Here is a 22,127-nt window from a genome sequence, read left to right as displayed (position 1 = left end):
TCGCCAAGTCTCTTTGGTGAGTCGCTGAATAGCCATTACATCGCCTAAAGTTCCAGTGTGCCAAGCCTTGAAGGAGAAAGTCAATTTGGCGATAGAAAGGAGCAGCCGGTGAGTCACCGAACGGTTTCGCGATGCAGTGTTGGATCGCCCAAAGTTACAGAACTTGAAGATGCTGAAGACCAAAGCAAAAAGGCGATGGAACTAACCAAAGGGCGGATCCCTGAGGTGATCAGCGAGCCCAACTTACTGCGTCGAATGGTACCTCACAACATATTTTTGGCGACTATAAATACGTTTTTGAACATTAAGTTTAGTATAAGACTTTACCAAATTTTATTTAAAACATTAATTAGAGTAATAATTTTTGAGTTTTGAGACAACTTTCCCTTAGCTTTGAGGAATTGAAGTTTTCCATTTTTGAGAAATTGGAAGTGGGTCTTTGAGATTCTTCAATTTGGATCTTTGTAAAGACAAAATTAATCTTACCCAGTTGTTAGAAACACAATTTGGTAACGATTTCTGTCTTTTATGATGTCTAGCTAAAACCCCAATTCTTGGGGTATGATTACGGGTTGATTTAGCTGATGGGTATTGCTAATTGTTAGTTTAAATGCTATTTAGAAGTGATTTAATTCAATAATTGTGGTTGAAATTAAAGGATTGTAGTTGCAAATGCATTCCTACCTTCATATTTTTGGCTTGCAAGAGAGAGAGGTTTTAAAACCAAGATTGCTGAATTGATGGTCTGTGGGTATTGGGTTGTCATGGGTTCAGCTCGAGAGAGTGAATCCTAAATCCTTTTCCACACATTTAGCTCGAGAGAGTGAATGGACTAAAGCGTAGGCTGTTCTTATTTGCTTGCTTGTTGGTGTTCGAGAGAAACCAACTTGATTCTGGGTAAATTGTTCGAGAGAAAGTTTATCTCCACTAAAGTCTAGTTTATTCACTGATTTACAGCTATTTACTAATAGTTGTTGTTATACCGTAATGTTACTATCTCTAGAAAAATAACCTTTTGAAATGTTCTAAGTATAAAACAATTTTGAAAAAAATACTTAGAAAATAGTCGCCACTTAATTTTTTAAAGAAATTAAGAAAACTTGATTTAAAAAGACTCTAACAGATTAAGTCTTTATAAATTTAGAGAAAATGGGTAAGAGGTTCTTATTTACGCTTAAAGAAGGTTTTTAAGGCATTTGAAGCATCCGCTACCACACAGTTATCATACGACTTGACTAAATTATATTTTGACTATTTTTTAGGAAACTGGTTATAAAAATAATTTACAATATTAACTTGAAACAATAGTTAAACGAAGAAGATTCTTCGATTTTTAAGAAAAGAGAAGTTAATTGAAGCATTTGAATTAAATTACAAGTGAATAGAATTTTAACAAAACTAGATTAGTTAGAATTTATTTGACTCATTTTTAAAATAATAATTTAAACCAAATTGGCATGAAAACTATTTTTTAATTAATTGAAGAATAAACAAAAAGTTTTGACTAAATATATTCAATAAAAGTATAAGAGTTGATAAAAAATAAATTATATTCAAATCATTTAACATAGAGAATATAATTCATCTTTTGGGGAATTTAACTAAGTTAAGTAACAATTCTAAAATTAGAGTTAATAAACAACAAAACAATAAATAATCACAGTTAAATAATTTGAGAGTAAAGGAGAAATTGTGCCTTTTGGGCCTACTGCTGCCCAGAAACATAGGCCCAAAAGTTGCTGATTTTTTGGGCTTTGGCCCAATTTTACCCTTGAAATTCTGTGTATACACCAAATGTATACTATAGTATACGGGTCACGTCTTGGTCCATTTTTGTGTATATCGAGTCGTATACCAAATGTTTATAGTCCATTTCGACCCCTGAAATCTGTATTTCCGTTTTAGGACCTGTATACTAGCCGTATACCACTGTATATAACACATATAACACTCATTTTTTAATTTTCGGAACTTGTAATTCCACTTCTATTCCCTATATATTTGCTTCCCTTGCATAAATATCAACATCCCTTTCATCGAATAAGGTTAATATTGACTCGATAAAGTAGAACGCAAGTTGGGTTTCATCCCCACTCAAAATATCAAAAATAGAAAGAGTCCATGTGAACTCATTTGCAGGTGCCACAAACAAAGAAAAATAAATTCACATTAGCAAATGATACGACTATTCTAACACACATTTTTGTTCTAAAAATGAAAAATATTAAGATGGTAATTGAAAAAATAACATTCATGCTACCTTTTGAAACTTAAACATTCTAAACAAATATATCATGTAGGGCTTAGAAAAACAATACTACATATAGAGATGATTCTTATAAACCATACGACAACAAAAATGAATATCTATGACTCAAAATTCAATCAATAATAATATCATTTGAACACCAACATTATTTAAATAATTTTCACATTTATCAATGTTGAGTGCTAAAAAATGAACCAATCATGACACATGCCTTTAAAATGATATGAATAGAAAGAGTAAATCCATTAATACTTCAAACAACATAAATGGAGATGAAGTGGCTCCACAAAACAGGGTTCATCACATAATATTTAAAAGCTTCACAAACACGAAAGAGGGGAGAGATATTACCTTTCTCGAAGTAGCGAGACCGAGAGAACGAGCTTGACCACGAAGAAATCCCACCACCTTAACCGATTCGAGTGAACTCCAGCGAGAAAAATAACTCCGAATTAGAGGAAAAGAAACTGAAAATTCCTCTACTTTAGAAGAGGAATTCGTGAGAATTTTTTGTGTGCTTTTTGGGGTTAAAATCTCAATTCTGAAAACCTCTTTTTGGTCGAGAATTCCGCCTAAAACCCATCTCTAAGACAAGCTCTCTGTCTCCCTCCTTTAAAACTAAAAAACTTTCCCTTTTAACGAAGGGGACGAGGGCCTTAAATAACAGAAATCTAGAACTGGTTTAGGGGGGAATTCGTTGAGCAAAAAATTCAAAATCTTTTGAATTCCTTCCCTCTTTTCAAAGGAAAACAGTGGAAGAGACTTAGAAATCCCTAAAAAAAATGGGGAAAGGGGACGAGACGATTGGACGTGTACAAGCGTTGTTGCTTTTTCGGATTTGCTGGATGATTTCGCGTGAAGAAGACGAAAACAAGCACGGGGTGGGGTCGGGTTTTGGTATGCATTGTTGTTGTATCGTTTCTGGCGTGAAGAAGGCGCAGGGGTCGTCTGGTTCTTTTTGGTATTGCTCCAGCATAATGTCACCTTGAAAAAGATCCCCAATTCCTTCTTCAAGACAGTCATTATTGGCATATTCCTTTACCAAAAAAAATGATACAAATGAGGCAAAGGCTTTGGTGAAACATGATTAACCTCCTTCAGATTCTAACCATGTTTTTGCACTAAAGTAAAAGCTTGATGGGGTGTCATGATCGCAAATTTGGATTTCTCAATTATGCTCAGTAAAGATAAAACTTTCTCAAGGTTGTCCGGGTTGGTTGGGATTACAGCTTTTTCCACGCACCAATCTTCTTCGACCTAATTCATGTTAATGGTAAACCCTTCACGATTTGGTAGTGAATCACTATTGGCGTTCGGAGCCACAATTTAGAGAGTGACAACTTTTTGATCAATCAATTCTTGAATTTAATGCTTCAAATTGATGAAATTCTCAGTGGTATGTCCAACACCTCCTGAATGGTAAGCACAATAAATATCGACCCTGTAAAGTCTGAAATTAACATTGACATTTTTTGGATCCATTGTCTATATTAGACCAGCTGCTTTCAATCTCTCAAAAAGCTGAGTCTGACTTTCAACCAAAGGAGTAAAGACTCGAGGTGGTTTCTTCTCAAGTTTTGGACGAGAAAGATTGTAATTATTTCGCGGAGGTGAAGGTACTTGATGATAAAGTGGAGGACTTTGGCAAGTAGGTGCTGGTGTTTGGAAATTAGGGTATTGTGGAGTTTGGTAGATATGAGGGGCAATTTGATAATTTGGTGGGGGAGCTTGGTAATTCAGATAATTTGGTGGTGGAGCTTGGTAATTCAAATAATTTGGTGGTGGATCTTGGTGATTTGGATAATTTGGTGGTAGAGCTTGGTAGTTTGATTGGACATAAGGGATGAGGTAAGGATTTTACAGAGCTAGGGGGTAGGTTTTGGATAGTAAAGGCTTTCGAATATTGTGATCGGCATGTCTCTTTGATTTTTGTCTCGATTCAAATGAGATAGAGGAAACATCCTCTCTTTTCCTCCTCAATGGTCTTGAGGATCCATCCTGGGAAGCCATTTGTATGACTTTTCCGGTCTTGAGACCATCTTCAATAACTTCACCAATTTTGACTATCTCATTGAACTTTTCTCCTAAAATGAGCAACATCCTATTGTAGTACTCCAGCTCTTGAATGCGCACGAAGACTTCAATAATCTTTTTCTTAATCATGGGAGGCCTAACCCTTGCAACCTCTCTTCTCCAATGGTAGGCATATTCTTGATACCTTTCCCAAGACTTCTGTTTGATCATCTCCAAAAAGTATCGATCAGGAATGAATTCTACATTGTAACCAAACCTTTCAATGAAGCCTTTAACCAAAGCGTTCCAACTTTTCCTTTGTTTTATTTCTTGAGAAATATACCATTCAAAAGCTTCTCCTTTCAGGCTCGACTAAAGAGCCACATTAACAAAGCCTCATCTTTTCCAACTCCCACAAATTGGTTGCAACAAGCCGTCAAATGATCAAAAGGATTTTCAACTCCACTAAAAGTGTCAAATTTTGGCACTTTAAAACTTTCTTGGAGGCCGAAATATGGATGAATACTCAAATCTTCCTAATTCAACCCCACAATGTCTGGGGTGTATTGAAAGTCCTTTAGTGCATTCACAGCTTCCTCTCTTATGCATTTCTCAGTCTTTCCTTTTATGACCTTCCACTCCTTCTCCTTCTTCTTATAATGATCGGGTTCAAAATGTGTGGTCAATGAAGCGTATGATTCTGGTGATAATGGAATATGAAAAGCGGTTTTTAGAGGTACGGGTTGAGTGGTAGGTGGGTTTTGGAAAATTTGAGTAGAGATTGGATTAATGGAAGGAAAATTCTGGATATTGTCGGTGTTTGGATTTTGAGGATAAGGTAGCTTTTGGTGTGAAGAGCTAGCAGGATGTGGGTTAGGGGTGATTAAGTCAATGGTGGGAGGTTTTGGAATCGTAGCGGTGGATGAATCGTTTGGAAGATGTTCGGATGTTGGATTTAAAGTAGGAAAATGAAGTGAAGACCTTTCGTTGTTTGGAGTAGGAGTGTTGTCAATGATAGCCATATTTGTCAAATCTCGGGTCTTATCCATTTCAGCCCCCATTTCAGCAATTTGTTGGAGCAATTGTGCCATCAACTTGATCTGTTCAGCAATGATAGGTTCATTCCCAGTGATTTAAGTCAAATCAGTATTCTCAACATGTTCAACCACTTTTTCTTTGCCTTTTGACAAACATTGGTCGGAGAAGGAATCTTTGGGGTCTTTGGACCTTGTGAAGTATGGATGTTCCGTCATTTTTGCAAGACGGATCAGTTTTGAGTAGCTGACAAAGAAAAATAACTCTAAGGACAAATGTGTTAGTTTGTGTAGATGATAAATAATATAAATATCACACACAAGACTACAAACACATAAAAATTGTTTTACTTGAAGATAAACTAGCCCGAAAAATGATTAAATAGATAGGAATTTGTCTATTTGATTTTGAGCTTAGTAAATATGGAATGTTGACTTGCGTGGAGTCAATGGCCTTTTGTATATGTTATTGACATACTTCTAATTTTCAATTAAGATGAAACTCTAATTTTCTTGGAAGAGTGGAAAAATAGAAGTTTTCAAATATGGGGACTGAATCTTGAAAGACTGCCTATGTATCTCTTAGAGGAGAATTCAAGTCTTACCTAGTTCGACCTTTCTTTTTTACGACGAAAAATTGACCTTTTTATGAGATGAGAGGATTTTAAAGCGAAATCCATATTTTGTTGGGAAACTAAATACTCGAAGAGTATTTGGACGTACTTTCGATAGTAACTTGATATTTATGCTTAGGGGGTTCTAGAAAATTTTCAAAAGAGTAGGGTAGAACATCTTTAAACAAAGCAATATATTCACATAAGCAGTTAAAGCACATAAACAATTATTTCGCCTTTAAAACAAATATGTGACTCTTTTGTGCCAAGGGTAAGCTTAACGAGATTTGAAGGATGTATAACGTCATTTGAAACATTTTATTTCCCCTAAACCCAAATTTATACAAGTTTTATAAATAAAATGAATCGGGATACATAGTAGGGAAAGGGGATGCAAATTATCAGTCCCACGTTGTACAGTCCTAAACTATGCTTCCATGGAAGGACCTTCGTTCTTAAACCTTTTTGTCGTCTCCGGGTGCCAACGTCTTTGGATGGACTAGTAGCTTGTAAAGCTCTTTCTTCAACTAGAATAAGCTATAACCTACCTCTTACCCTAGGGGACAATGATTTTTCAAACAACGTATACATCCTTCAAATTTAAACACATAAGTATGAACGTCCGTTTAGGCCGTGGGCCGGTTTGGACTCAGGGTGATCTTTATAATGGGCCCAACACGCCTTGATTGTTGGTCATCTTAGTTCAATGCGCTAAAAGGGATTTGGTTTTCCTCTGCGCTAGTTGACTAAGAGTGGCTTTTGAAAGACCGGGAACCCAAGTGGACAACTTAGGTTGGAACTCACGACAACCATTGGATGCATGACGAAACAATAAATTGCCGATCATTCTAGAAAAGGATTGAGTATAAAAAAGTCAGGTTGCGATTTTGCAAAACCGTTCTTTAATATACTATACATACATATTGGAAAATGTCATGAATGCAAAATGACAGTTAATGTATCAATTTAAGCAAGTAAGACATGGATAAGGCAAAACAAATCAACAATTATTAACAAATAGTCAAAAAGAGTCAAGTCATTATGGTTAGAACCTAATTAAGTCCCCAACAGAATCGCCATTTTCGTTATGCCGTAATTTTACTATCTTTAGAAAAATCACCTTTTGAAATGTTCTAGGTATAAAATAATTTTGAAAAAAATACTTAAAAAAGAGTCGCCACTTAATTTTTTAAAGAAATTAAGAAAACTTGATTTAAAAAGATTCTAACAAATTAAGTCTTTTTAAATTTAGAGAAAATGGGTAAGATGTTCTTATTTACGCTTCAAGAAGGTTTTTAAGGCATTTGAAACGTCCGCTACCACACGGTTATCCTACGACTTGACTAAAATATATTTTGACTATTTTTTAGGAAACTAGTTATAAAAATAATTTACAATATTAACTTGAAACAATAGTTAAACAAAGAAGATTCTTCGATTTTTAAGAAAGGATAAGTTAATTGAAACATTTGAATTAAATTACAAGTGAATAGAATTTTAACAAAACTAGATTAGTTAGAATTTATTTGACTCATTTTTAAAATAATAATTTAAACCAAATTGGCATGAAAACTATTTTTTAATTAATTGAAGAATAAATAAAATGTTTTGACTAAATATATTCAATAAGAGTATAAGAGTTGATAAAAAATAAATTATATTTAAATCATTTAACATAGAGAATATAATTCATCTTTTGGGGAATTTAACTAAGTTAACTAACAATTCTAAAATTACAGTTACTAAACAACAAAACAATAAGTAATCACAGTTAAATAATTTGAGAGTAAAAGAAAAATTGGGCCTTTTGGGCCTACTGCTGCCCAGAAACATAGGCCCAAAAGTTGCTGATTTTTTGGGCTTTGGCCCAATTTTGCCCTTGAAATACTATGTATACACAAAGTGTATACTGCTGTATACGGGTCACGTCTTGGTCCATTTTTCTGTATATTGAGCCGTATACCAAATGTTTATAGTCCATTTCGACCCCTGAATTTGTATTTCTGTTTCTGGACTTGTATACTAGTCGTATACTGCTGTATATAACACGTATACATCTCATTTTTGAATTCGGAACTTGTAATTCCACTTCTATTCCCTATATATCTGCTTCCCTTGCGTAAATATCAGCATCCCTTTCACCGAATAAGGTTAATGCTGACTCGATAAAGGAGAACGCAAGTTGGGTTTCATCCCCACTCAAAATATCAATGATAGAAAGAGTCCATGTGAACTCATTTGCAGGTGCCACAAACAAAGAAAAATAAAATCACATTAGCAAACGATAAGACTATTCTAACACATATTTTTGTTCTAAAAATGAACAATATTAAGATGGTACTTGAAAAAAAAACATTCATGCTACCTTTCTGAAACTTAAACATTCTAAATAAATATATCATGTAGGGCTTAGAAAAAGAATACTACATATAGAGATGATTCTTATAAACCATGCGACAACAAAAATGAATAGCTATGACTCAAAACTCAATAAATAATAATATCATTTGAACACCAACATTATTTAAATAATTTTCACATTTATCAATTTTGAGTTCTAAAAAATGAACCAATCATGACACATACCTTTAAAATGATATGAATAGCAAGAGTTCATCCATGAATACTTCAAACAACATAAATGGAGATGAAGAGGCTCCATAAAACTGGGTTCATCACATAATATTTAAAATCTTAACACACGCAAAAGATGGGAGAGATATTACCTTTCTCGGAGCAGCGAAACCGGGAGGACGAGCTTGACCACGAAGAACTCCCACCACCCTAACCGATTCGAATGAACTCTGGCGAGAAAAATAGCTCCAAATTAGAGGAAAAGAATCTGAAAATTCCTCTACTTTAGAAGAGGAATCCGTGAGAATTTTTTGTGTGCTTTTTGGGGTTAAAATCTCAATTCTCAGAACCTCTTTTTGGTCGAGAATTCCACCTAAAACCTATCTCTAAGACAAGCTCTATGTCTCCCTCCTTTAGAACTAAAAAACTTGCCCTTTTAACGAAGGGGACGAGGGCCTTAAATAACAGAAAATCTAGAACTGGTTTGGGGGGAAATCCTTCGAGCAAAAAATTCAAAATCTTTTGAACTTCTTCCCTCTTTTCAAAGGAAAACAATGGAAGAGATTTGGAAATCCCTGAAAAAGAGGAAAAGGGGATGGGATGATTGGACGTGTACAAGCGCCGTTGTTTTTTTCCGAATTTGCTGGACGATTTCGCGTGAAGAAGACGAAAACAAATACGGGGTGGGGTCGGATTTTGGTATGTGTTGTTGTTGTATCGTTTCTCGCGTGAAGAAAACGCAGGGGTCGTCTGGTTCTTTTTGGTATTGCTGATCTTATTGTAGGCTCGGGGTATGACAATAATGTTTTTGGGATGCTTTACAATTTTTAATTGAAGAAAAATTACATGTTGCTCGTCGTTCTTTGTGTGACGGGAGCCCACCCTCTTAATTGTTGGTTATTGTTAGATTATTAATTAACAAATAAGATTGGAATATTGCTCAAGGAGAAATGGAATCTGTGATAGCCCTTATTAAAGAGTTAGTTGACTCGATTCTAGAGGTTCGTAATTCTTTCTATAGGATAAAGAAATTGGAATCTAAGTTAGGACTCGTCTCAATTAGAATTGATTGTCATAAAAATGGTTGCCTGCTATACTATAAGAATAATGTCGATCTAAAATTTAGTAAGTTTTGCTAGGACACTCGCTATAAGTGTGATTCTCGTATAAACAAAGTTTATAAGTGTGATTCTAATAAAAAGAAAGCTTATATTTAACTTCACCATATTCATGTTGGCATGTATTTATTACACCGTATAGTATTTCATCTGAATGTGTCATATGATTAGTTCATAGAAATTTTTTAATTTAATTTCTTATGGTTACTTATCAATTATTATTATTATTTTACTTAAGCATTTTTTAATATTCTATTCTTTTGTTTGTAAGAAAGGAATTACATAGGTCAATATTCAGTCACTCACGTAAAGAAGGAGGCAATCCCACAAATATTTATTTAGGTTATTTCTTAATGCTAAATTTTTATTTAGGTTTGCCATATACTCTTAAGATCCCAAAATATAATTGTATTCAGTTTTTTTTTTATGTCATCTCTACTTTTCTATTAATCTCATGAACCAAAACACTAGAGAAGTTGTTGAATCCATGCATCATTAGTCTTATCCAGGGGCGGAGCTACCCTTGCCGCTTGACACCCCTTCATCGGAAAATTACGTTGTATAGGTGAGTCAAATTCTGATTTTATACCTATATATATTAAAATTGACACTCCTGAACCAAGTTGAAGTGTTGGTTTAGCGGTTCAGGGGCTACAAAGTTCCGCCTTGTCATTGACCTAGGTGTTGGGAGTTCGAACCTTGCTGAAGCCTATTTTTTTTAAAGGCTTTCAGCGTTTTTTTTTAACTTTTTAGACAACTTGTGTGCATACTATTTTATATTTTGACACCCCTCAATCTAAATCCTGGCTCCGCCACTGGTCTTATCAATCATTACATAACATTAATATTTGACCAGTTAAAAAGTTTTTAACTAGTTGAACATTCACTTCAACTCTATAAATCCCATGATGATTAAAAAGATTCATGCATATAAATGTGTAATTAGTTATATATGTACACAACATGTGATTCAATGATAAATATTTTGTTGCACATTCAATGTCCAATAAAGTAATTTAGGCTTTGCTTTTATAATATTCTATTGCACATTTAATGTCCTCCACTAAGGAGAGTGTTTGAAAATTTTGTTCACACCCATAGTTTTAGTTTTTCTTTTTCTCCAATATTATTAGTAATAAATTGATTTTACGTTTGATCCTTCCTTATGGTATATGATTAAATTCATTTAATTTTTAATTAGTTATTACTTAATTATCAATATATCATGTTGAGTTTGTATTGTTACTTCATATTTTTAATTAGTTATATTACTTAATTATCAATATATCATGTTGAGTTTATATTGTTACTTCATATTTGATAACAATACAATTTTAAAAATAATTCAAATATACGATACTTCAACACATTTAAATTAATTGAAGATTAGATATTTCTCAATCTAATATCATTAAGATCAAAAGAAGATGAGACCAAAAAAATACTATTATCGGTCCCTTTTTATATTTTGGAAACTCTTTTAGAATTAATCAACCAAGTTCTATCAATTCAAGGAAAATATTCTACTCCTCAACACATCCAAAATCAAAGGTTCATTGCTGCAAAAAGAAGATGAAAATATAAAGTGTAACTATTACCACTTATAACTAGAATATTTTGCTAAAACCTGATATTATATAAGTTTAACTAAGTGATATTTCATGAATAAATATGTCTTAATTTCTATTTGTAGATCCTTGGATAGCCATAGGCCTCTTCAGAAAAATGTTGAAGTCTTCATCTCTACTTAGCATACTTATCCTAACATTTCTTGAATCCAAATCTTCTTCCACTCCTTGTATGAATCTTCTGTTCTCGAAGAAGCTTTTCACAATCCTCCTTGTCACCTCCTTTGTAAATCAGCCATGCAAATGTTGTTTCAAAAAACAATATGAATTTCAAATTCAAAAGAAAAGATTTTTTTTCCATATATATATTGATAACATCATAGCTTGTAATCTTAGACGTGACATAACATTGTAATATTTTTATTATTACCAGGGTGTGATTCACAAAAGTCTTTTGTGAAAAGGCATTATTGAAGAGGGTCTTTCTGGAGGACAAAAAAGTCATTAGCCAAAACAACTTGTCTTAACCTCTGCCACCTGTCAGTCATAAGAGGCTGACTATATTCAAATAAATTTTCCATTTTAGGATCCAAACAACTATCAGATACCACTTAAAGAATCTTAGCAGCTCTAAGTTGAGCTTCTTTAGATACTCCAATTGTACTAATCTACATGAAATTTGTCATCTTCCTTGCCACCTCTTTGTCCTTAACAAGTGCCCAACTGCATGTAAATCAAATTATAATAAGTGAGAAATTGATATTTATAGACTTCTATAGGTTTGAGTTGTAGAATTAGTCACTGATACTTTGAAGCTAAAAATAGTTCATGTGTTTGATTTTGTGATTGTGACTTCACTTGTAATTAATGTTTGAAAAACCTACCCAATTCTGGAACCAGCATGGCCAATGCATTTGGAAATAGTGAAGAGCATAACATTATGGTTGGCAATTGAGGTAATAGCAATGTACTGTGGCCACTAATAAGCTAAATCATAGATTAATTTTCTTTGATCACCATTAACTACAGGCTCTTTAATAACCCCATCAGAATTATTTGGAGATGTAATGAACTCAATATAAGGTCTATTTTTCTCAAAAGTTCTTGCATCTCCTGCCCATTTGTGTAGCCCTGACTTCACAAAATCAGTCACTTTTGGATATGACTGCAAAAAGACAATTACTCTGTAATTAATCAAGAAATATCACTTTTAAAGTAGACTAACTAAGTCACATGATGTGTTCCAAGAATTATATATCACGTTATATTTAAGGGCGTGGCCTAGTGATTACTGCAATTATAAGAAAAATAATTATGATTCATGTTATAGTTAATGGATCTAACATGTACCAAGAACCATGTGACTAATTAATAATGAACACGCACTAATATTTTTAACATGTATTGCAAATCTTTGCATGAACCATATTCCTAATATTATATGTTTCTTTAGGATACAATGTAAGTAACCAGCATTGTCTCAGCGAGAAACATGTATGTTAACATAAGTGAAACATTATTAAACACCTTGTTTCATTGACTTTTAATAGGTTGATTAGAGATTGATCAACATGCATTAGACATGTTAAAATAATATCTAAAGACAAAAAGAACCATTAGCTTTGTTGATTCTTAAAACCTTAATATATAACACCTTTGATAAATTTTAACTTTTGACCACTAATTTTATCAAGCATAGGCTAGGACATCCATCACAATTTAAATAAAAAATATACCATATAAACACGTACTGAATAAAAAGGTGTAGCTGAAACTACACTGATAAGCTCAAGTTGATCAGTAGGAGAAAGAGCATAAAGTGCAGCCTACATAAGCTGACTTGATCCAGTGCCAACAACAATATAATGATCATCAATAATTGCATTTCCAACTACGTACATTGTGCAGCCTCTTAATTTGTTCCTCTAGTTTTGACTCCAAGAACCAACACAAGCTCTTACCATTAGCAAAATAACTCAATGATTCATCACCATTGAATGTTATGTCACACTTGTTCCCCATTTTTATCCAATATGACTCATACATTGTAGGGTCACCACTATACACACAACAAAAATCAAATCCCAAATTAGTATTCCAACAAAGAATTGAGCAATTTGTCACATTTCTACAAATTTTATGAAAATGGACCTAATCTCTAGAAACATAATAAAGTACTCAACATTGAATAAATCAAAATTGGCGATTTCATACATAAAAAGTTGAATAAGAAGGATTGACCAAGACCATAAGCGTATAACTTATACGAAACATTCTAATGAAAAATGAATTAAAATTGTATAAGAATACTCACTGATCTAGATTAATAGTGGTGGCAGTGTCCTTACACTACTAAAAAAACAGTGAATACCGACCTCCGGAGGTCGGTATTCCCTGAAATATCGACCTAAAACCGGCATCCCAACTTAGGTCGGAAAAAGCTTGGTCGTTATTCAATACCAACCTCTGGAGGTCGGTATTTACTGACCTCTCGAGGTCAGTTTTTATTTTATGTCAGAATATTCATTTTTTAAAATTCCGACCTCTGGAGGTCGGTATTTTTTGCATTTTGAGATTCTAACCTCCGGAGGTCGGTATTTTTATTTTTGTAATGTTGAAATTATGACCTCCGGAGGTCGGTATTTTTATTTTTGTAATGTTGAAATTCTGACCTCCGAAGGTCGGTATTTTTATTTTTGTAATGTTGAAATTCCGACCTCCGGAGGTTGGTAGTTTTATTTTTGTAATGTGGAATTCCGACCTCTGGAGGTCGGTATTTTTATTTTTGTAATGTTGAAATTCCGACCTCCGGAGGTCGGTATTTTTATTTTTGTATTTTTGAAATTCTGACCTCCGGAGGTCGGTATTTTTATTTTTGTAATGTTGAAATTCTGACCTCCAGAGGTCGGTATTTTTATTTTTGTAATGTTGAAATTCTGACCTCCGAAGGTCGGTATTTTTATTTTTGTAATGTTGAAATTCTGACCTCCGGAGGTCGGTATTTTTATTTTTGTAATGTTGAAATTTCGACCTCCGGAGGTCGGTATTTTTATTTTATGTCTTTTTGAAATTCTGACCTCCGGAGGTCGGTATTTTTATTTTTATAATGTTGAAATTCCAACCTCCGGAGGTCGGTATTTTTATTTTTGTATTTTTGAAATTCTGACCTCCGGAGGTCGGTATTTTTATTTTTGTAATATTGAAATTCTGACCTCCAGAGGTCGGTATTTTTATTTTTGTATTTTTAAAATTCTGACCTCAGGAGGTCGGTATTTTTATTTTTGTATTTTTAAAATTCTGACCTCCGGAGGTCTGTATTTTTATTTTTTAGTTTTGAAATATTGACCTCCGGAGGTCGGTATTTTATTTTTGAAATTTCGACCTCCGGAGGTCGGTTTTCTGCTACAAAACAGGCAGTAAATTGCTGCAATTTTTAGTTGTCTACCTGCATATTTATACCAAAACAACCCAAAGCCAAATAAACTTCATCCAACCAAAACAACCCAAAGCCAAATAAAATTCATCCAACCAAAACAACCCAAAGCCAAATAAACTTCATCCAACCAAAACAACACAATATTTTCAACATATACATTAAACTATTTCAAAATAAACTTCATCCAACTTCAAAATAAACTAAAATACGATTAAATTAAACAATTCCAAAAATATAGAAGTCTAAAATGTCAAATAAATACAACTACTCCTCATCACCCTCACTCTCCTTATTAGACTTACCATTCTCATCACCCTCACTTTCCTTATCAGACTTATCATTCTCATCACCCTCCTGATCAGATCCATCACTGCTGGCTGGACATGGAGGAAGAATATTTCCTGATTCAAAAAGAAAAGTTAGTTGGGCCTGAAGCGCTGCATACCTCTTGTTCTCTACCTCCTTTGCTGCCGCAATCTCATCGATCATATTTGACATTCTAGAACCTTGGAAATAATTATGCTCGGTAGATCTACTACTTTCACCGACAACAAAGTTATTAAACATACTGTCACTTTCAACCTCACCATGACTAGTCCAAACAGTATACCCTGGTTTGAATCCATTCATCATAAGATGCATAGCAACAATCTCTGTTGTATGATATATCATATTTTCACAATTAACACACGGACACCTAATCAATCTTGAAGTTAAAAAATCATCAAGTGTCTTTGCATGATTTATAAATCTAGTGACACCTTCTGCGAATTTTGGAATCATACTCGCTCGACCAGGATTGTTTCTATTATACATCCAACTACGATCAGGATCCACCTACACAAACAATAATGATAATTTTAATTAACTTTAACTACATTAGTTTTGACTTAATTCCAACAACTAAATTCACTAACTAAACGACATTATTTATTTTAACTTATTTAAACAACTTAACAACTTTTTAACTTTAACTACAATAGTTTTGACTTAATTCCAACAACTAAATTCACTAACTAAACGACATTATTTATTTTAACTTATTTAAACAACTTAACAACTTTTTAACTTTAACTAGTTTAGTTTTGATTTAATTTCAACAACTAAATTCACTAACTAACCCACATTATTTATTTTAACTTATTTAAACAACTTAACAACTTTTTAACTTTAACTAGTTTAGTTTTGACTTAATTCCAACAACTAAATTCACTAACTAACCCACATTATTTATTTTAACTTATTAAACAACTTAACAACTTTTTAACGTTAACTAGTTTAGTTTTGACTTAATTCCAACAACTAAATTCATTAACTAAACCACATTATTTATTTTAACTTATTTAAACAACTTAACAACTTTTTAACTTTAACTACAATAGTTTTGACTTAATTCCAACAACTAAATCCACTAACTAAACGACATTATTTATTTGAACTTATTTAAACAACTTAACAACTTTTTAACTTTAACTACAACAGTTTTGACTTCATTCCAACAACTAAATTCACTAACTAAACCACATTTATTTATTTTAACTTATTTAAACAACATAACAACTTTTTAACTTTACCTAGTTTAGTTTTGACTTAATTCCAACAACTAAATCCACCAACTAAATCAATTTTATCATCTACAGGATCAAATAGTGTTGGTACTTATGCTTAACAAATATATTATTTCTAAATTTAAAGCTAAGTGTCAACACTAGATGGACATAAATCGATGTTGCAAGAAAATCAATTTTGTCATCAATAGGATCAACTAGTGTTAGTACTTATGCTTAACAAATATATTATTTCTAAATTTAAAACTAAGTGTCAACACTAGATGGACAGAAATCGATCTTGCAAGAAAATCAATTTTGTCATCAATAGGATCAACTAGTGTTGGTACTTATGCTTAACAAATATATTATTTCTAAATTTAAAGCTAAGTGTCAACACTAGATGGACATAAATCGATGTTGCAAGAAAATCAATTTTGTCATCAATAGGATCAACTAGTGTTAGTACTTATGCTTAACAAATATATTATTTCTAAATTTAAAACTAAGTGTCAACACTAGATGGACAGAAATCGATCTTGCAAGAAAATCAATTTTGTCATCAATAGGATCAACTAGTGTTGGTACTTATGCTTAACAAATATATTATTTCTAAATTTAAAGCTAAGTGCCAACACTAGATGGACACAAATCGATTTTGCAAGAAAATCAATTTTGTCATCAATAGGATCAACTAGTGTTGGTACTTATGCTTAACAAACAATCGATGGACACAAAAAAATTATCACAAAATTAAAGCTAAGTATCAATACTGGATGGACACAAACACATTATTGAAAACAATTGTACTTGAACTTTAGAAATTTAGAAGCACCAAGCTTATCTCCTACTTTGATGAAAGAAGCAATATAGTCTTGTATCAACTTTTTTAGATGTTGAGCTTCCTCAGTTGCCTAGTACGAAAAGTTCTAAAATTAGTTATATATAAACTTCAAAACCAAGAATATTAGTGTTATATATATATATATATATATATATATATATATTCAAGTTTTAATAAGTTCAAGTTTTCAATTCAAGTTCATATCTAATTTCTAAAATTAATTAGTTATATATTCAAGCTAATTAGTTCCAAGTTCAAGTTCTAATTTCAAGTTCAAGTCTAAGTTCAACTTCAAATTTTAAGTTCATGTTCTAAGTTCAAGTTCAAGTTCTAATTTCAAGTTCAATTTCTAAGTTCAACTTCAAATTCTAAGTTCATGTTCTAAGTTCAAGTTCAAGTTCAAGTTCTAATTTCAAGTTCAAGTTCAAGTTCTAAGTTCTAAGTTCAAGTTCAAGTTCTAAGTTCAAGTTCAAGTTCAAGTTCTAAATTCAAGTTCAAGTTCTAATTTCAAGTTAAAGTTCTAAGTTCAAGTTCAAGTTCTAATTTCAAGTTCAAGTTCTAAGTTCAAGTTCAAGTTCAAATTCTAAGTTCAAGTTCAAGTTCTAAGTTCAAGTTCAAGTTTCAAGTTCAAGTTCTAATTTCAAGTTCAAGTTCCAAGTTCACGTTCAATTTCTAAGTTCAAGTTCAAATTCTAAGTTCAAGTTCTAGTTCTAAGTTCAAATTCTAATTTCATGTTCAAATTCTAAGTTTAACTTCAAATTCTAAGTTCAAGTTCAAGTTCAAGTTCTAAGTTCAAGTTCAAGTTCTAAGTTCAAGTTCAAGTTCTAAGTTCAAGGTTCAAGTTCTAAATTCATGTTCAAGTTCTAGTTTCAAGTTCAAGTTCCAAGTTCAAGTTCCAGTTCAAGTTCAAGTTATAAGTTCAAGTTCAAGTTCAAGTTCAAGTTCAAGTTCTAAGTTCAAGTTCAAGTTCTAAGTTCAAGTTCAAGTTCAAGTTCAAGTTCTAAGTTCAAAAGTTCTAAGTTCAAGTTCAAGTTCTAATTTCAAGTTCAAGTTCTAAGTTGAAGTTCAAATTCTAAGTTCAAGTTCAAGTTCTAAATTCATGTTCAAGTTCTAAGTTCAAGTTCAAGTTCTAAATTCATGTTCAAGTTCTAATTTCAAGTTCAAGTTCTAAGTTCAAGTTCAAGTTCAAGTTCAAGTTCTAAGTTCAAAAGTTCTAAGTTCAAGTTCAAGTTCAAGTTCTAATTTCAAGTTCAAGTTCTAAGTTGAAGTTCAAATTCTAAGTTCAAGTTCAAGTTCTAAGTTTAACTTCAAATTCTAAGTTCAAGTTCAAGTTCTAATTTCAAGTTCAAGTTCTAAGTTCACGTTCAAATTCTAAGTTCAACTTCAAATTCTAATTAAGTTCATGACATTAAAACATTCATCTTCTACTCATAACACTTCAATTACTAATTTCTAACTTCAAATTAACACTTTACTAACTAGTCCTAAAATCAAATCCAAAAATATCCCAATTCAACCTCAAATTACATATTCTCAAGTTTAAACTAGTCCTAAAATATAAAAATGCTAATTCTTCACTAACTAACAATGCCCAATTTAAAAATGCCTAGTTTCTTTTTTTAAAAAACCTTAAAATAAAAATCTTCAATTATCTATACCTAACTAACAATAATCAAATCAAATTAACAATTGAATAACACAAGCAACAAACAAAAACAATAATATACTAACAAACAATCAATTATAATCACTAGAATTAAAGCTAAGTATTAATACTAGATGGACAAACACATTATTCAAAACAATTGTACTTGAACTTGAGAAATTTAGAAGCACCAACCTTATCTCCAACTTTGATGAAAGAAGCAATATAGTCCTGTATCAACTTTTTTACATGTTGAGCTTCCTCAGTTGCCTAGCACGAAAAGTTCTTAAATTAGTTAAATATAAACTTCATATCCAAGAATATTAGTTATATATATATATATATATTCAAGTTTTAATAAGTTCAAGTTTCAATTCAAGTTCATATCTAATTTCTAAACTTAATTAGTTATATATTCAAGCTAATTAGTTCCAAGTTCAAGTTCTAATTTCAAGTTCATATTCCAAATTAAGTTCAATTTATAGTAAATTCAAGTTATAATTGATTATAAGTTCTAATTAAGTTGTAATTTAAATCCCTAAAATTCTAAATTCAAACTAGCTAGCTAGTGTCCCAACTTTAAACTATTAATTAGTCCTAAAATATCAAATATAATTCAAATTATTAGTCCTAAATTCCAAATTCAAACTAGCCTTAAAATCACAAATTGAAAGTACTCCTAGAATTCAAAAATCAAACTATAGTGCTAAAATCCTAAATTCAAACTATTAGTAGTCCTAAAATCTCAATAATAATTCAAACTAGTCCTAAATTCAAAATTCAAACTAGTCTTAAAATCACAAATTCAAACTAGCCCTAACTCCCAAAATCTAACTAGTGCTAAAATCCTAAATTAAAATTAGCTAGCCATTCCTAATCCCAAATTCAAACTATTAGTCCTAAAATCTCTATTATAATTCAAACTAACTCAAATAATACGCAAATTCAAACAACTCCTTAAATACCCTAATTCAATCTAATCTTACAATTCCAAAATCAAACTAATTAACTCAAGAAATACCGAATTTCAAACAAATTCTAAGATACCCTAATTCAAACTAACCCTAACATTAAAATTTTCAATTCACAATCAACAAACACAAACTAACAATCAAATAATCCCTATTTCAAACTAACAATCAAAAACCCTAAATCATTCACTTACTAACTAACAATCGATCAAACTAAGTATATTAGTACTCTAATTTTGAGATACTTCAACTAAATAGAAACAAAAGTAATCTTTTATGAAGGTTCTAAAAATTCACCTTGAGTAAGAAGGTCGGGGATGCTGGCGCGAACTGAGAAAACTGATATGGAGGCGGTGTCGGTCGGGATGGAGGCGGCGCGACCTTCCTTTGCAGTTGCGCGCCCTCTGCAGCTGCGTGCGACCTCCTCTGCAGTTGCGCGCGACCTCCTCTGCTGTTGCGACGGTGGCGCCGGTCGGGAATGGTGGGGCGCCGGTCGGGGATGGTGGGTCGTCGGTCGGGGATGGGTGGGGATGGGGAGTAAGACTTCACTTAGGTTTTGAGACTTTACTTAGAGTGAGACTTGATATTATCATTCTTTTTCTTAAAAGAATTGTTTAATTTACCAACCACGGGATGTTGATATTTTTAAAAATAATTATTTATATTTAAAAATATTTAATAAATACTGACATCGTGAAGTCGATATTATTTAAATAAAATAATAATTTAAATATACCAACCTCTTTAGGTCGGTATTTATTAATTTATTTTAATATAAACTCAGCTCTTGAGGTTGATTTATTAATTAAACATACACATAAACTCTAAGTTAAGAACTTTATATATTGAATGGTATAAATATAATTTACTATAATTTTCGATCGGGTTATTGGCTAATTAGTCCGTTAAAAAATACCTCAAGCCATTAAGAATCAATAATCTAATAAAAAAAAATCTAAACTATTACCGAAACCGCTAAAGCAATAAAATTTCATATCCAATTAACGTTGCTTAATAAATTAGAGGAAGAGACAGAGTCTATGGCTTTGTCACAAGTACCGAATTCACAAGTTATTGCTGGAGTTCGAATTGGTCTTATTGGTGATAAGTTCATCCTGAATCCAACCATTAAGGAAATAGAAAACTCCACGTTGGATTTGTTACTAGCAGGGACCAAAGATGCAATATTGATGATTGAGGGGTACTGTGATTTTCTTCCGGAGGATAAGTTGCTTGAAGCCGTAGAAGTTGGGCAGGATGCTGTGCGGGGTATCTGCAAGGAGGTGGAAGCTTTAGTGCAGAAATGCGGAAAGCCCAAAATGTTTGATGCAATCAGATTACCTCCTAAGGAGCTGTATAAGCTAGTCGAAGAACTTGCTGGCAGTGAGTTAGTGGAAGTTCTACAAATCAATAACAAGATTCCAAGAAGAAAGACATTATCATCATTACCTATAAAATTATATTTATCATGTTGATAAATATTTTACTAAGCAATTAATTTCGGCCATCAAAAGGCATATATCAGGACTCCAGTTTCATTTCTCAAATCGCAAAACATAAACAAAGCAAATAACATTACCCAATGAAGCCAAACTCAAGCTAATTACCAGCAATTAATTAAAATAAGCACCAAAAGTAACAGCACAGAATATATCATAAGCAAATTACATGATCCAATTAAGGCAATTAATTCAACAGAGTAAATTTAAATCAAACAGGCACAGACACAGTAAATTCCCCCAACGTATCAATGAACAGAAAACATGAAGTCCTAACACATAATACACTGTCTGCGAACTTAAGCCACACATCATGCAAAAAAAAAAAAAATGAATCCAAAAACTCACAAACGTTTCGAAATTCAATATCTACAAATTACACTTGCTCATTCAATTGATAAATACAAGGACAATAGCATTAAATGGACCGAGTGACCTACCGGTGAACAAGCAGAAAGAGACGTGAGCTTCCAAAACATGGGGTTGGCATGGTAACAGACTAACAGTACGGTATTTGAAAGTTTCCATACCCTAATTTTGGTATTCGGTTTTTAAAATATCATATTATTATCATACCAATTTAATTTGGTATATTAAAGTTCGATTTCGATATTCTGTAGTATGGTAAATTGGTAACCATAATTTGTTTAACTTCGACTAATATATACTCGTATAATAAAGTATTATGACTTTGACAATTAAAACAAGTATCAATTGTATCATACGAACACATTACACATGTAAAAATATATGAGAAACAAAGTACAAACAACTCATTTTGTTAATCAATTACAATTCAAATACATTTCAATCAAAATAGAGTAGTCAAAGTTTCTAACATTTAGTTTATACTAATACTAGCTAGGTTGCATATTTGTGAGTATTTTAATATATATGTCACGACCCAAGCCTAGGGCCTAGACGTGACCGGCGAATGGGGAACCCGAAGGGAACCCCAAACAAGCCTCATAGCGTATCATTACACATCCTTGGTC

At 32.4% G+C, this 22,127-nt stretch overlaps 1 pseudogene; it reads right to left on the bottom strand.

The window, feature by feature from the left end:
* Window positions 1–11,298: 11,298 nt before the first annotated feature.
* LOC125837434 (L-tryptophan--pyruvate aminotransferase 1-like) overlaps window positions 11,299–22,127 on the bottom strand; it is a 16,214-nt pseudogene continuing 5,385 nt past the window's right edge.

The sequence above is a fragment of the Solanum verrucosum genome, unplaced genomic scaffold (assembly GCF_900185275.1).
Source record: "Solanum verrucosum unplaced genomic scaffold, falcon-dt-bn FXZP01000147.1, whole genome shotgun sequence".
NCBI classification, from domain to species: Eukaryota; Viridiplantae; Streptophyta; class Magnoliopsida; order Solanales; family Solanaceae; genus Solanum; species Solanum verrucosum.
This window is presented reverse-complemented; position numbering and strand designations above follow the sequence as displayed.